The following is a 15,327-nucleotide window of genomic DNA, read 5'->3' as shown; positions in this document are numbered from 1 at the left end:
TTGAACGTTAACTTTTCTAACCTTTAATTTTTATGCTCTTCAAGCAGATATTTATGAACCATTTTATTCTGTATGACCAACATTTGTCATATGTGTACTTTAGGTCAGCAACAAATTTCTTAACCCTTCATATGCTTCACAGGAATTAATGAATAGTAGAATTTTAAAAAAAATGGATATCGAAAAAATAACTACCAAAATATTACCGTATACATACATTTTAACAAGGGGTAGAAAGAATAAATGAAAAATCACTATTACACAATTCCTCTGAAATGAAGCAGTACCCCATATCTGATTAAATACATCAGTTTTGGCACACAGCACGGATTGGAAGGGAGGAAGCAACAATTGAGTTTTGGGCTGGAATAAAAGGAGGATGCCATGTTGTATTTGAATAGTTTTTGGAGGTGCCAAACAGAATAATGTCCTCCACAAGTGACCCCATTTTGGAATCTATACACCTCAATGAATTCATCAAGGGGTATACAGAAAAGATATACATCTTGGTACCGCGTTAGCCAGTGGATAGAAAAATATTTAGAATTGAGAGTCCTAATTACTACTGAGGACTCAATTCTAAATATTTGTTAAGGGGTATAGCAACTATTTTGAACCACAGGTGAAAATTGAGACGCATTTTTTTCCCCACAGTTGCCAAAATTTATCAATTGTTGTCCAGGAGATATTTATAGTGCAGAAAATGGGATGCTATATAATTTTTTTTCTTTAACACCCCCCATCTACATCCTGGCTTGGCCCCCAAAAAATATGCATCTGGAATGTGGGTCTTGGTTTAAAGGTAAAGGAAACCTTAGGCTATGTCCCTACAATCAGGAATTAGCAGCGTTTTGGATACAGCGTTCAAATCAAGCAGTTTAATCCGTATGTATTTAATGAATCAGGCGAATTTATGGCAGCTAATGAATGGCTAGCATCTCCGCTGCAGATAATTAACACGCTGCATCTCGTAAAGCCGCGCCGTGGGTGAGTTTACACAGTATTAAATAGAAGCACGGTGGGCATGGGATTTTTATTAATCCCATCCACTGTGCTTCTAATATAGAACGCAGCATTTTGGACACAGCGCAGGTGAGCTACATCCAAAACGCTGCTCTTTCTGATCGTGGGCACTAACCCTTGGGGCGAGTGCTGCCCAGGCAAGTAACTGCACAAAAAAAGTAAAAAAATAGGAAAAAGCTGCATGGTGACTATCAGCCGCAAACTGGCAGCAGAGCAAGCATGCTCATTTCTGTGCGACACTGTAGGACTAAAATATTGTTACCGATTCAGCTTGCTATTAAAAAAATTTAAAAAAATCATAGAAATGAGCTAAATACAGCATTTTCCCCTGATACAAGTGCTGTACATACCCATGTAGTTGTTTTCTTGCTGTACAGAGAGCAAATAGACGACACACATATACTGGAGGCATGGGTTTACAAAAAGTATCTCAAACAAGCTTACAAAATGAAGCTACAATTAAATATTTATAGGGGGACCAAGTCATCAGTTACATAGCTATATTTACTTAATTCTTCGCACACAAGGCCAAGAGGAAGATAGTGATGGAAAGTAGCACTTGGTAAGAGATCTGCAGAGCCAGCTGTGACAAATCCTGGGCCGAGCACAGTACAAGCTGCGGCCTCAGTCTTGCTATAGAGGAGACTGCGCAGGTGGGATGGCGGCTATCTATAGAACAGAGTGACGCAGACATCCAAGAACCATTCAGAAAATTCTTCTATCACTCAGAGCAGGGAAAGCCCTCTGTATACAGAGCTTTAAATATTCATCATCTGCCGGGAGGACGTGGGGAATCCTCTCCAGTTCACGTAGCAATGGTGGATGCACAATACACTGAGGCTATGTGCACACGTAGGAAAAGAGGTGCAGAATTTTCTGCACAAAATCCGCATCTCCTGGCAGAATCCGCAGCCGCTGTTTTTATGCAGATTTTGTGCGGTTTTTATGCGGAACTGATGCTGATTTTGTACGGATTTTCTGTGGTTTTTGCCACTGCGGATTTTTATCATGGAGGGGTGCAGAAACGCTGCAGATCCGCACAAAAGAAGTGACATGCACTTCTTTGAAATCCGCAGCAATTCCGCACAGCTTTTTTTTTTATCCCACTTAATAACATTGTACTGTACATCACAGGGCGGATCTGCAGCATTTCTGCGGGGAAAAATCGGCTGCAGATCCGCATCGTGTGCACATAGCCTTACAGATGAAAAGATTACTGCTGTGATCGCCATGCACAGAGTCAGATTGTTTAGATCTTGTGCTAGTCACAGCTGTCCTTATCAGAGGTCTTCCATAATGCTCACACTGATGCAGCACTTATCCATGGGCACAAATAGCTGCAGTAAACGCTGCTTCCTCTGGAAGAAATACATTGAATGACCAAGTGAGCGCAAAATGTTCATGACCCCGAGATGCCCTGAGAACTGGCATCCATGTTGGACGAGTACAGAGGTCTTAATTCACAGATTGTGTTGACAGTTCCAGCTCAGCTCCACTGAAGTCAATGTGGAAGGGCTGCAATATCACACACAACCTGTGGGCAGGGGAGGCGACAATTTTCAATTAATGTTTTTTTTTCTAATTCTGAACACCCTTTTAAAAAAAAAAAAAAGTAATTTTTATACATAATATCCATAGCTTAAGAAGATGGTCTATGAAAAGTTTTTCTCCCTTTATAAAGGGGTCCCACGGTTGCCAGTACACTTGGGTAGCATTTTTTTCTCTTCCTGGACATGTACAGCCACCTCTTTCTAGTGGCAATCGACATCAGAATGCCCACATGTGTGAGGTGCAGTTGCTCATAGCATAGAAATAGCCCTAACCGTATGTACGAGCTGTGGGTTCAGTAATACAAGATAGCTCGCAAAAAAAAAAAAAAAAAAGGGTCCAGAGACACCTCCGCCTCCATCCCTCCATTTTATTTTAAGCACCCAATGTGCACTACGGTAGTCCCAACATAAAAATAAAAACTTCTGCATGCCGAGTTCTTTTCCCCTTTCACGTGGATGACGGACACATGAACATGCATAATTTCTTTCATAGGTTACCGTACCATCTATCCCTTTTTTGCACACAGACCAAAAAATACCCTCATCTGAACAAGATCTTCAAGGTGAAATTGACACTATTTTAGAATACATGCCTGACATATTTAGAAACTCTCATCTCCTGTTCTGCCTCAAACGACTTATGAAGCAACACCACAAACTACCGTATACTCAGCGCTTGTGGCCTGGAGGAATCGGTATTTACCCCCCACAGCAACATCCAAATGGTAGGGGAAGGGAGGACAGTCTGGCAACAGGTCGTACAATACAGGTGCATTTCAGAAAAACTTGTTTTTACATTTTGGCTAGTCAAAACTCTCCCCCCCCCCCCAGACATGTCATGCAGATTGAATACTCAGGTCTTGAAAGCTGAGCTAGAGGCACGGCACAATTTGTGATGCATTGCGTGTGGTACAGTAGCCGTCTACAGCTCAGTCCAAATGGGCTAAGCTACAGTGCCAGGCCCTGCCACTACAAAACGTACGGCGCTGGGCAGGTAATCAAACAGATCAAAGCACCGCAGCCACTTCAATCAGCTGATCATGGATGGTTCATTTCATAAACTAAGCATCAACCATGACAGAGCAGGCTGGCTTAGAAAACAATTATAAAGACCCTAAAACAATCTTAGGCCATGTTCACACAGTGCGTTTTTTACTGCGGAACCGCAGCGGTATTGCCGCTGCGGTTCCACAGCTGTTTTCCATGCAGGGTACATAACAATGTAACCCTATGAAAAACAGTCACTGCTGTGCACATGATCCGGAATTTCGTGTAAAAAGCCGCGCTGAATAGCTGCGGGAAAAAAGAAGGAGCATGTCAATTCTTTTTCCTGAACCGCAGCTGTTCTGCACCCATAGACCTCCATTGTGAGGTCAAAATCGCAGTAAAACCCGCAGATCAAAAATATATCTGCGGGTTTTACTGCGATTTGATGTGCAGAACCGCTGCAGCAGGAAGTGCGGGGGAGCGGGCGGAAGTGCGTGGGCGGAGTGTGGCTGCCCCCCCGTGCTCCGATCCCGCCCCCCCGTGCTCCAATCCCACCGCCCCGTGCTCCGATGCCCCCCCCCAGTGCTCCGATGCCCCCCCCCCCGTGCCCTAATCTCCCCCCCTTATACTTACCCGGCGTCCCGGTGTCCGTCCGGCCGTCTTCTCCCTGGGCGCCGCCATCTTGCAAAATGGCGGGCGCATGCGCAGTGCGCCCGCCGAATCTGCCGGCCGGCCGATTCGCTCCAAAGTGCATTTCGATCACTGAGATACAACCTATCTCAGTGATCAAAATAAAAAAAATAGTAAATGACACCCCCATTGGTAGGGACAATAAAAAAATTAAGAATTTTTTTTTTTTTTTTTCACTAAGGTTAGAATAGGGTTAGGGTTAGGGGTAGGGTTAGGGTTAGGGGTAGGGTTAGGGATAGGGTTAGGGGTAGGGTTAGGGGTAGGGTTAGGGGTAGGGTTAGGGGTAGGGTTAGGGGTAGGGGTAGGGGTAGGGTATTTTCAGCCATTTTAGCCCTAAAAAGCTTCCCAGGAAACACACAGTCTCTGCATAGAAAACTGCATAAAAAAAGGATCAAAAAACGCCTCAAAAAACGCCTCAAAAAACGCCTCAAAAAAAGGACCTGCGTTTTCTGCCAAGAGCTGCAGTTTTTAAAAAAACTGTCCTGAAAAAAAAAGGATGGAAATCCTGAACGTGTGAACATACCCTGAAGAACCCAAATCATCTTCCATTCATTTTGGATCACCACTTCATACACAAAGACTTTGTTCGTAGTCCTCATTGCCTGTACAAACACTACCATGAGGAATCAAAACGCGATTTTGTGTCAAGCTTTATTCTCAACTGTTCTAGCAGAGCACTAGAGGAGAAGCTCGATCAGACCAGTGTTCCTACTAAAGAGCTTTTCACGTATTAAAGGGCTATTCCCGAACTGCTAAGTTATCATTTATCCGTGGAGTAGAAGATTACTTTCTGATCGTTGAGGGTCCGACCACTGGGAACCCCTGTGATTAGGAGGTGTGCAGGATTGAGCTCCACTCCAACTCCGTAGTGTATGGTAATGAGAGAGAAAGCAAACCTCCCAGCAATCAGCAAGTTATCCCCCATGTGGTTAGGCTCCATTCCCACGATGAGCTCATGATGTTGCAGAACTTCTGAACCAGTTACTTGCGTTATTTTATTTTTTTTCATTTTGTTTTTTTAATAGTTGTGATTTTTGTCTCGTGTCATGCTGTAAAGCTGCTTTGTTTGGAATGCTTGCTGTTTTTTTGCTTTGATAAAACTTTATTGATATATTTAGGTGTGGATTACATGCTGATTTTTTTTTATGCGATTCTGCCAAGGAAACACATGTGCGGTTTTAACCTGTGAAATTTCAGCACCTAACAAGTCTATGGGGAAATTGCACACAGAGAACTCAATGTACCCGCAAGAGAAATTGATATGCCCTGGATTTAAAAAAAACGCACAGCAAGTCAGTTTACACACAGTTAAAAAGAAGCACAGTGGGCATGAGGTTTCAATAAATTCCATCCACTTTGCTAGAACTGTAAGACGCCACGAAACAGTGTCAAAAACGCACCAAAAGAACATAGACTTGGGGCATAACCTTACATTTTGGGAATACCGTATATACTCTAGTATAAGCGGAGATTTTCAGCCCAAATTTTGGGGCTGAAAGTGCCCCTCTCGGCTTATACTCGAGTCATGGTCGACGGGTGAGGGGGAGAGAGGACTGTCGCATACTTAACTGCTCCTGCCGCTGTCCCTGCCTGTCCCATGGTCTTCGGGTGCCGCAGCTCTTCTTCTGTTCAGCGGTCACGTGGTACCGCTCATTAATGTCATGAATATGGACTCCACTCCCATAGGGGTGGAGCCGCATATTCATTCCTGTAATGAGCAGTACCAGTGACAGCTGACAGAGGAAGGAGCTGCCGTACCCGCAGACCATCTGTCTGGTGAGTATTTCATATTTACCTGTCCGCGTTCCACCCGCCGGGTGCCGCTCTTTCTTCTGCGTCCTCTTGCTCTGACTGTTCAGGTCAGAGGGCGCGATGACGTATTAGTGTGCGCGCCGCCCTCTGCCTGAACAGTCAGTGCGGAGAGACGGGACGCAGAGAAGCAGCAGGCAGCGACGAGAGGTGAGTATGTCATTTTTTTTTTTATTGCAGCATTATATGTGGCACAGCTTTATATGGAGCATCTATGGGGCAATAATGAACCGCATGGAGCATTATATGGGGCATCTATGGGGCCATAAAGAACTGTATGGAGCATTATATGGGGCTCCTGATTCAATATGGATATTCAAAAACACTTAACCTACTGATGTCTCAATTAATTTTACTCTTATTGGTATCTATTTTATTTTTGGCATTTACCGGTAGCTGCTGCATTTTCCACCCTAGGCTTATACTCGAGTCAATAAGTTATCCCAGTTTTTTGTTGCAAAATTAAGGGGGTCGACTTATACTCGAGTGTATACGGTAATCCATTAATGCATTAAAATGACAAAATCCATTCTGATTTTTGTTGAACACCCAACTACAAATGCCAACTTGAATCACTCAGGTGCACTGAAAACTCGAAGTCTTCTGAGTCCATTCACATCAACAAAGTCAAGTTCTCCACAAAATGAAGACTTATCATAAAGAAATAAGGAATGCTTTATGCCAAGTCTTATGGTATCCAGATCATTGCCACGCAGAGGCACACAAGTATATGTGTGGCCTTGCTCGTTTCCCTAAGGTCTGCAATGTTGGGACCACCAGAAAGCAAAATTCAGAGGGTGTGCATCGATTTGCTAACTTCTAGTACATATAAAGTCTGGATAGGAGCCATCCATTCCAGAGTATAAACTCATTACCAGCAGATAGATATGCCCTTTACGAGCCATGATGAACTTCACAGGTATGACAGGAGGTAGTAACGCTGACAGCTGTAGCTGACTGGGAACATATATTTATCATGTTATCCATATAGGTTTTCCAGGAGGAGATTAATATTGCCACATCCCTAGTGACAAATACAAAAGGTACTCCGCACACAAACCAATGGAGTGCTTCAGCTCGAGCCGGCCTTCCAGGCAGCAAGTCTTCTGCATGCGTCACATACAGACATGGACATAAAAACATAGATGGAAGCCAAGCCTGCATGTTGTCAGGTAATTATGGGGAGCAAACATGTCATGTGAGATTTTTATAATAAACTTTTATCCAATGTGACCAATAACAATGTAAATAATCTGGTACCAAAGTAACATATCAGGGGAGGATTTCCACCTGATGCCGCTATACAAGGTCAGAATGTTCAAAAACTGGCGGAAAAGTCTCCTGGTAATTTTAAGGAGGGATAACTGAAATCCTCAGTGACCCAACATGATGACAGCCGGGGTCTGTACACAGGAGACATGGCTTTCTGTAAGAATCATACAACATGCTGTGGTCAACAACTTGCTGTTTGTACACTACAACTCTCAGCATGCCCTCACTGCCTGTGTAGTTACACTTGTGCCACAGCTACATAGAGACTGAAGGAGGCCATGAACATCTGTCACAAGGCTGTCCATACAGCCATTACACGGATGATACAAGACAAGTCAGATGACAGGTGGGATCAGAAGACCCCCAACATGAATGCCAGAGGCGGACATAGCATTGGTGCCCAACTGTTACCTCAAAAGAAGGCGCAACCTTGCATTATTAGGGCCCATATATTGTTCCTGCCAGTGCACACATCTACACAATAAAAGATGTACAAACACAAAAAAGTATTTACAAGCAACAAAATCTGTGTGTGTGTATATATATATATATATATATATATATATATATATATATATATATATACACAGTATATACACTATATTCACAGGAGATGAGAGCCCCTCTAACCCAGCACACATTATACACACTACACAGAAAGTTCCCTGCCAGCAGCCCCATGTACAGCCCAGTGTCAGGCGCCATCACCTCTCTCCCCTCAGTGCTGTGTGCTCTGGTCCTGTCCCCCATCATGTCCTCAGCACATGCCGCCCTCACCTGTAGCAGTGGCCGGCGCTCATCTCCCGGGTCCCCGCTCCTGCAATGATTACTAACCGTGTGCTGGTATACGGGGCTCTCCACCTCCTACTTCAGCCCTGACTTCCTCCTCAGCCATAACCAACCCCTCATGGGGAGGCGGTAACCTGTGAGCGCCGGGCGGGGAGGAGCGCGGCCCCGGGCTCGGTGCCCAGGTGTCTTTCTGTTACATGTTGCAGAATGCAGATCCTAAGAACGTTAATTAAACAATTAGCCGGTGTAAGGTCCACCCTGCCGGTGAACTGGACGGGCATACCCTGCTGCTGTGGCGTCCTGTCCGCTCTGCCGGTGTAGTGGACGGGCATACCCTGCTGCTGTGGCGTCCTGTCCGCTCTGCCGGTGTAGTGGACGGGCATACCCTGCTGCTGTGGCGTCCTGTCCGCCCTGCCGGTGTAGTGGACGGGCATACCCTGCTGCTGTGGCGTCCTGTCCGCTCTGCCGGTGAACTGGACGGGCATACCCTGCTGCTGTGGCGTCCTGTCCGCTCTGCCGGTGTAGTGGACGGGCATACCCTGCTGCTGTGGCGTCCTGTCCGCCCTGCCGGTGTAGTGGACGGGCATACCCTGCTGCTGTGGCGTCCTGTCCGCTCTGCCGGTGAACTGGACGGGCATACCCTGCTGCTGTGGCGTCCTGTCCGCTCTGCCGGTGTAGTGGACGGGCATACCCTGCTGCTGTGGCGTCCTGTCCGCCCTGCCGGTGTAGTGGACGGGCATACCCTGCTGCTGTGGCGTACTGTCCGCTCTGCCGGTGTAGTGGACGGGCATACCCTGCTGCTGTGGCGTCCTGTCCGCTCTGCCGGTGTAGTGGACGGGCATACCCTGCTGCTGTGGCGTCCTGTCCGCTCTGCCGGTGTAGTGGACGGGCATACCCTGCTGCTGTGGCGTCCTGTCCGCCCTGCCGGTGTAGTGGACGGGCATACCCTGCTGCTGTGGCGTCCTGTCCGCTCTGCCGGTGTAGTGGACGGGCATACCCTGCTGCTGTGGCGTCCTATCCGCTCTGCCGGTGTAGTGGACGGGCATACCCTGCTGCTTTGGCGTACTGTCCGCCCTGCCGGTGTAGTGGACGGGCATACCCTGCTGCTGTGGCGTCCTGTCCGCTCTGCCGGTGTAGTGGACGGGCATACCCTGCTGCTGTGGCGTCCTGTCCGCTCTGCCGGTGTAGTGGACGGGCATACCCTGCTGCTGTGGCGTCCTGTCCGCCCTGCCGGTGTAGTGGACGGGCATACCCTGCTGCTGTGGCGTCCTGTCCGCTCTGCCGGTGTAGTGGACGGGCATACCCTGCTGCTTTGGCGTACTGTCTGCCCTGCCGGTGTAGTGGACGGGCATACCCTGCTGCTGTGGCGTCCTGTCCGCTCTGCCGGTGTAGTGGACGGGCATACCCTGCTGCTGTGGCGTCCTGTCCGCTCTGCCGGTGTAGTGGATGGGCATACCCTGCTGCTGTGGCGTACTGTCCACCCTGCCGGTGTAGTGGACGGGCATACCCTGCTGCTGTGGCGTCCTGTCCGCTCTGCCGGTGTAGTGGACGGGCATACCCTGCTGCTGTGGCGTCCTGTCCGCTCTGCCAGTGTAGTGGACGGGCATACCCTGCTGCTGTGGCGTACTGTCCGCCCTGCCGGTGTAGTGGACGGGCATACCCTGCTGCTTTGGCGTACTGTCCGCCCTGCCGGTGTAGTGGACGGGCATACCCTGCTGCTGTGGCGTACTGTCCGCCCTGCCGGTGTAGTGGACGGGCAGCTCCGGTCCCGCTTGTTAGATATTGTATGAGTGGCACGTAATATATGCGTCAGTATGGCGCCAGCTGTCTACTTCTTGGCGCCCTCAGGGTCTTCATTTCTGTCATGTCCTGTCTGCGGTTTCTTAGATTTTTTTGTGACTCTCAACTTGGCCACGACTCCCAGGGTTTGTGCACAAGGGGCTGTCTGAAGAGTTTTTAAGAGCAGTCAGCTTCAGAAACACCTGAAAAAAATAGTTTAAGAAACACTTGAAACTCTGGTATTAATAATTTCTATCATAAAACCACTTTGCTGTTGGTATGTTTGGTGTTTACGCCCGCTGGGTAAAAGGAAGAAGCTTGTCCAGTCTTTGAAGTGTCTGCTCAAACAAAGACTGCAAAATCACATGCTAGTGTTTTGGGATTTTTTTTTCCCCCTGAAGCAACATCTTTGTCAACTTTTCTGTAGTTTTTGTGCCGTTTTTGCTGCCAGTGGGTTTTTTTTTTTCAATTTATTTTATCTATGAAATAGTGGCGGCTTTCAAGCAGAAGCCACCGAAAGAACGGTCCTGTCGCTTCTTTTAGCCACTTCATGGCGTTCAAAGATTGTTGCGATTAAAATAAGCTGCAAAGAGTAAGGCCTCTTTCACATTTCCGTCGGCCCGACGGACGTTGTGTAGATAGTGCACAACGTGGGCAGCGGATGCAGTTTTCAGACGCATGCGCTGCCCATTATGAGTTCCGGGGGGGTAAGGGGCGGAGTTTCGACCGCGCATGCGTGGTTGAAAATGGCGGACGCGTCGCCCCAAAAAAGTTACATTGAACTTTTTTTGTGACGACGGTCCGCCAATTACCGACGCATCCAGTGCACGACGTATGGAACGTGTGTCCATATGTCGCGATGCGTCGGTAATACAAGTCTATGTGCAAAAAACGCATCCTGCGGGCAACTTTGCAGGGTGCGTTTTTTGCACAGAACCAGCATTGTGACGTCTTCAAAAAGACGTAAATGTGAAAGAGGCCTTAAATATGCTGCCTTAAATATGCTGGGAGCAAAGCCGTGCACAGAACTACAGTAAAGTGTGGGGTCCCTCAATGTTTTAATAACCAGCAGAGGGAAAGCAGACGGCTGGGGGCCGATGTTTATAGGCTGGGAAGAGGGTAATTGACATGGAGCTTCCCAGGCTATTAATATCAGCTCACAACTATATCCAAAGCCTTTACTGGATAAAAAAATAGGGGACTCACAAAAAAATGATGTAGGGTCCCCCTATAAGTAATAACCAGCAAAAGCTAGGCATACAGCTCTCAAGAGATGGTGCATCCATAAGAAGCATCAATTCTGGCACTGAGAGCTCATACTCATTTCCGGGAAAAACGGACAAGTGCAATCGGACTAAGTGCAATAAAAAATCGGATTGCACTCTGACCAATGTTATTCAATGGGTTACATCTCATCTGTGATTTTTTTTTTCTCAGCTGAAATTGGACTGAGAAAAAAATCACAGCATGCTGCGATTTGCTGTGTATCTCGGACGAGACTCGCCAATGCAAGTCAATGGGTGCAAGAAAAAAAATCGCACAGCACTCGCACCATGCGAGTGCTGTCCGTTTTTTACGCACCAGTGTCCTTTGAAAAGCCGGTAATTCGTGTGTGGTGTACAGTAAAATCACACTGACAGGTTAGAATAGAATAGATAGAATACATACACTGCTCAAAAAAATAAAGGGAACACTAAAATCCCACATCCTAGATAACACTTAATGAAATATTCCAGTTGCAAATCTTTACTCATTATATAGTGGAATGTGTTGAGAACAATAAAACCTAAAAATGATCAACGTAAATCACAACTAATATCCCAGACCTCTGGTCTGGAGTTGGAATGATGCTCAAAATCAAAGTGGAAAATGAAGTTACAGGCTGATCCAGCTTCAGTGGAAATGCCTCAAGACAAGGAGATAATGCTCAGTAGTGTGTGTGGCCTCCATGTACCTGTATGACCTCCCTACAACACCTGGGCATGCTCCTGATGAGGCGGCGGATGGTCTCCTGAGGGATCTCCTCCCAGACCTGGACTAAAGCATCTGCCAACTCCTGGACAGTCTGTGGTGCAAAGTGACGTTGGTGGATGGTGCGAGACATGATGTCCCAGATGTGTTCAATCGGATTCAGGTCTGGGGAATGGGTGGACCAGTTCATAGCTTTAATGCCTTCATCTTGCAGGAACTGCTGACACACTCCAGCCACATGAGGTCTGGCATTGTCCTGCATTAGGAGGAACCCAGGGACAACCGCACCAGCATATGGTCTAACAAGGGGTCTGTGGATCTCATCTCGGTACCTAAAGGCAGTCAGGCTACCTGTGGAGAGTACATGGAGGGCTGTGCGGCCCTCCAAAGAAATGCCACCCAACACCATTACTGACCCACTGCCAAACCGGTCATGCTGAAGGATGTTGCAGGCAGCAGATCGCTCTCCATGGCGTCAAAAGACTCTGTCACATGTGCTCAATGTGAACCTGCTTTCATCTGTGATGAGCACAGGGCGACGGTGAATTTGCCAATCCGGGTGTTCTGTGGCAAATGCCAAGCGTACTGCACGGTGTTGGGCTGTGAGCACAACTCCCATCTGTGGACGCCGGGCACTCAGACCATCCTCATGGAGTCGGTTTCTAACAGTTGTGCAGACATATGCACATTTGTGGCCTACTGGAGGTCATTTTGAAGGGCTCTGGCAGTGCTCATCCTGTTCCTCCTTGCACAAAGGCTGAGGTAGCCGTCCTGCTGCTGGGTTGTTGCCCTCCTACGGCCCCTCCACGTCTCCTGGTGTACTGGCCTGTCTCCTGGTAGCATCTCTGGCCACTATGCTGACAAACACAGCAAACCTTCTTGCCACAGCTCGCATTGATGTGCCATCCTGGTTGAGCTGCACTACCTGAGCCACTTGTGTGAGTTGTAGAGTCCGTCTCATGGTACCACAAGTGTGAAAGCACAACCAACATTCAAAAGTGACCAAAACATCAGCCAGAAAGCATTAGTACTGAGATGTGGTCTGTGGTCCCCACCTGCAGAACCACTCCTTTATTGAGTGTGTTTTGATAATTGCCAATAATTTCCATGTTTTCTATTCCATTTGCACTTTATTTTTTGAGCAGTGTATATATATATATATATATATATATATATATATATATATATATATATATATATATATATATGTATATATATATATATATATATATATATATATACACTAGCTATTGAACCCGTTCTACGCCCGGGTGGCGAGCATTTATATTGGTATATGGTCTCCATCCTGTCATGTGCTGCTCCATCCTGCGTCCCCATCCTGTCATGTGCTGCTCCATCCTGCGTCCCCATCCTGTCATGTGCTGCTCCATCCTGCATCCCCATCCTGTCATGAGCTGCTCCATCCTGCACCCCCATTCTGACATGTGCTGCTCCCATCCTGCGCCTCCATTCTGACATGTGCTGCACCCATCCTGCGCCTCCATTCTGACATGTGCTGCACCCATCCTGTGCCCCCATCCTGTTATGTGCTGCTCCCATCCTGCGCCCCCGTTCTGTCATGTGCTGCTGCCATCCTGCACCCCCGTTCTGTCATGTGCTGCCCTATTCTGTCATGTGCTGCTCCCATCCTGCACCCCCGTTCTGTCATGTGCTGCTCCCATCCTGCTCCCCCGTTCTGTCATGTGCTGCTCCCATCCTGCGCCACCGTTCTGTCATGTGCTGCTTCCATCTTGCGCCCCCGTTCTGTAATTTGCTGCTCCCATCCATATGCCCCATACGCTGCTCCATAAAGGTTTATGGCCCCCATAAGATGCTCCGTAGTATATGCCCCGTACACTGCTCCATAAAGGTTTATGGCCCCCATAAGATGCTCCATATTATATGCCCCGTACACTGCTCCATAAGGGTTTATGGCCCCCATAAGATGCTCCATAGTATATGCCCCGTACACTGCTCCATAAAGGTTTATGGCCGCCATAAGATGCTCCATAGATTATGCGCCGTACACTGCTCCATAAAGGTTTATGGCCCCCATAAGATGCTCCATAGTATATGCCCCGTACACTGCTCCATAAAGGTTTATGGCCCCCATAACATGCTCCATGGTATTATATGCCCCGTACACTGCTCAATTATGGTTGATGGCCCCATAAGATGCTCCATGATATTATATGCCCCCGAACACTGCTCCATTATGGTTGATGACCCCATAAGATACTCCATGGTATTATATGCCCCCGTACACTGCTCCATTATGGTTGATGGCCCCATAAGATGCTCCATGGTATTATATGCCCCCGCACACTGCTCCATTATGGTTGATGGCCCCATAAGATGCTCCATGGTATTATATGCCCCCGTACACTGCTCCATTATGGTTGATGGCCCCATAAGATGCTCCATGGTATTATATGCCCCCGTACACTGCTCCATTTTGGTTGATGGCCCCATAAGATGCTCCATGGTATTATATGCCCCCGTACACTGCTCCATTATGGTTGATGGCCCCATAAGATGCTCCATGGTATTATATGCCCCCGTACACTGCTCCATTATGGTTGATGGCCCCATAAGATGCTCCATGGTATTATATGCCCCCGTACACTGCTCCATTATGGTTGATGGCCCCATAAGATGCTCCATGGTATTATATGCCCCCGTACACTGCTCCATTATGGTTGATGGCCCCATAAGATGCTCCATGGTATTATATGCCCCCATACACTGCTCCATTATGGTTGATGGCCCCCATAAGATGCTCCATAGTATATGCGCTGTACACTGCTCCATAAAGGTTTATGACCCCCATAAGATGCTCCATAGTATATGCGCCGTACACTGCTCCATAAAGGTTTATGGCCCACATAACATGCTCCATAGTATATGCGCCGTACACTGCTCCATAAAGGTTTATGGCCCCCATAACATGCTCCATGGTATTATATGCCCCGTACACTGCTCCATTATGGTTGATGGTCCCATAAGATGCTCCATGATATTATATGCCCCCGAACACTGCTCCATTATTTTTGATGGCCCCATAAGATGCTTCATGGTATTATATGCCCCCGTACACTGCTCCATTATGGTTGATGGCCCCATAAGATGCTCCATAGTATTATATGCCCCCGTACACTGCTCCATTATGGTTGATGGCCCCATAAGATGCTCCATGGTATTATATGCCCCCGTACACTGCTCCATTATGGTTGATGGCCCCATAAGATGCTCCATGGTATTATATGCCCCCGTACACTGCTCCATTATGGTTGATGGCCCCATAAGATGCTCCATGGTATTATATGCCCCCGTACACTGCTCCATTATGGTTGATGGCCCCATAAGATGCTCCATGGTATTATATGCCCCCGTACACTGCTCCATTATGATTGATGGCCCCATAAGATGCTCCATGGTATTATATGCCCCCGTACAC

General features: G+C 47.5%; 1 protein-coding gene across 4 annotated transcripts in view; it reads right to left on the bottom strand.

The window, feature by feature from the left end:
- MCTP2 (multiple C2 and transmembrane domain containing 2) overlaps nt 1-8,226 on the bottom strand; it is a 243,705-nt gene extending 235,479 nt beyond the window's left edge. For 2 of the 4 annotated variants that reach the window (XM_069766271.1, XM_069766275.1), the window contains exon 1: nt 8,166-8,226. The gene's annotated coding sequence lies outside the window, so the exon portion shown is untranslated. Of the gene's footprint in view, nt 1-8,108 lie in introns of all 4 variants that reach the window. The other 2 variants (XM_069766270.1, XM_069766274.1) reach the window with 1 other exon arrangement.
- Between the last annotated feature and the right edge of the window lie 7,101 nt (nt 8,227-15,327).

The sequence above is a fragment of the Ranitomeya imitator genome, chromosome 4, assembly GCF_032444005.1.
Source record: "Ranitomeya imitator isolate aRanImi1 chromosome 4, aRanImi1.pri, whole genome shotgun sequence".
NCBI classification, from domain to species: Eukaryota; Metazoa; Chordata; class Amphibia; order Anura; family Dendrobatidae; genus Ranitomeya; species Ranitomeya imitator.
Note: the sequence above shows the minus strand (reverse complement) of the source record. Positions and strands in the feature narration are given on the sequence as shown.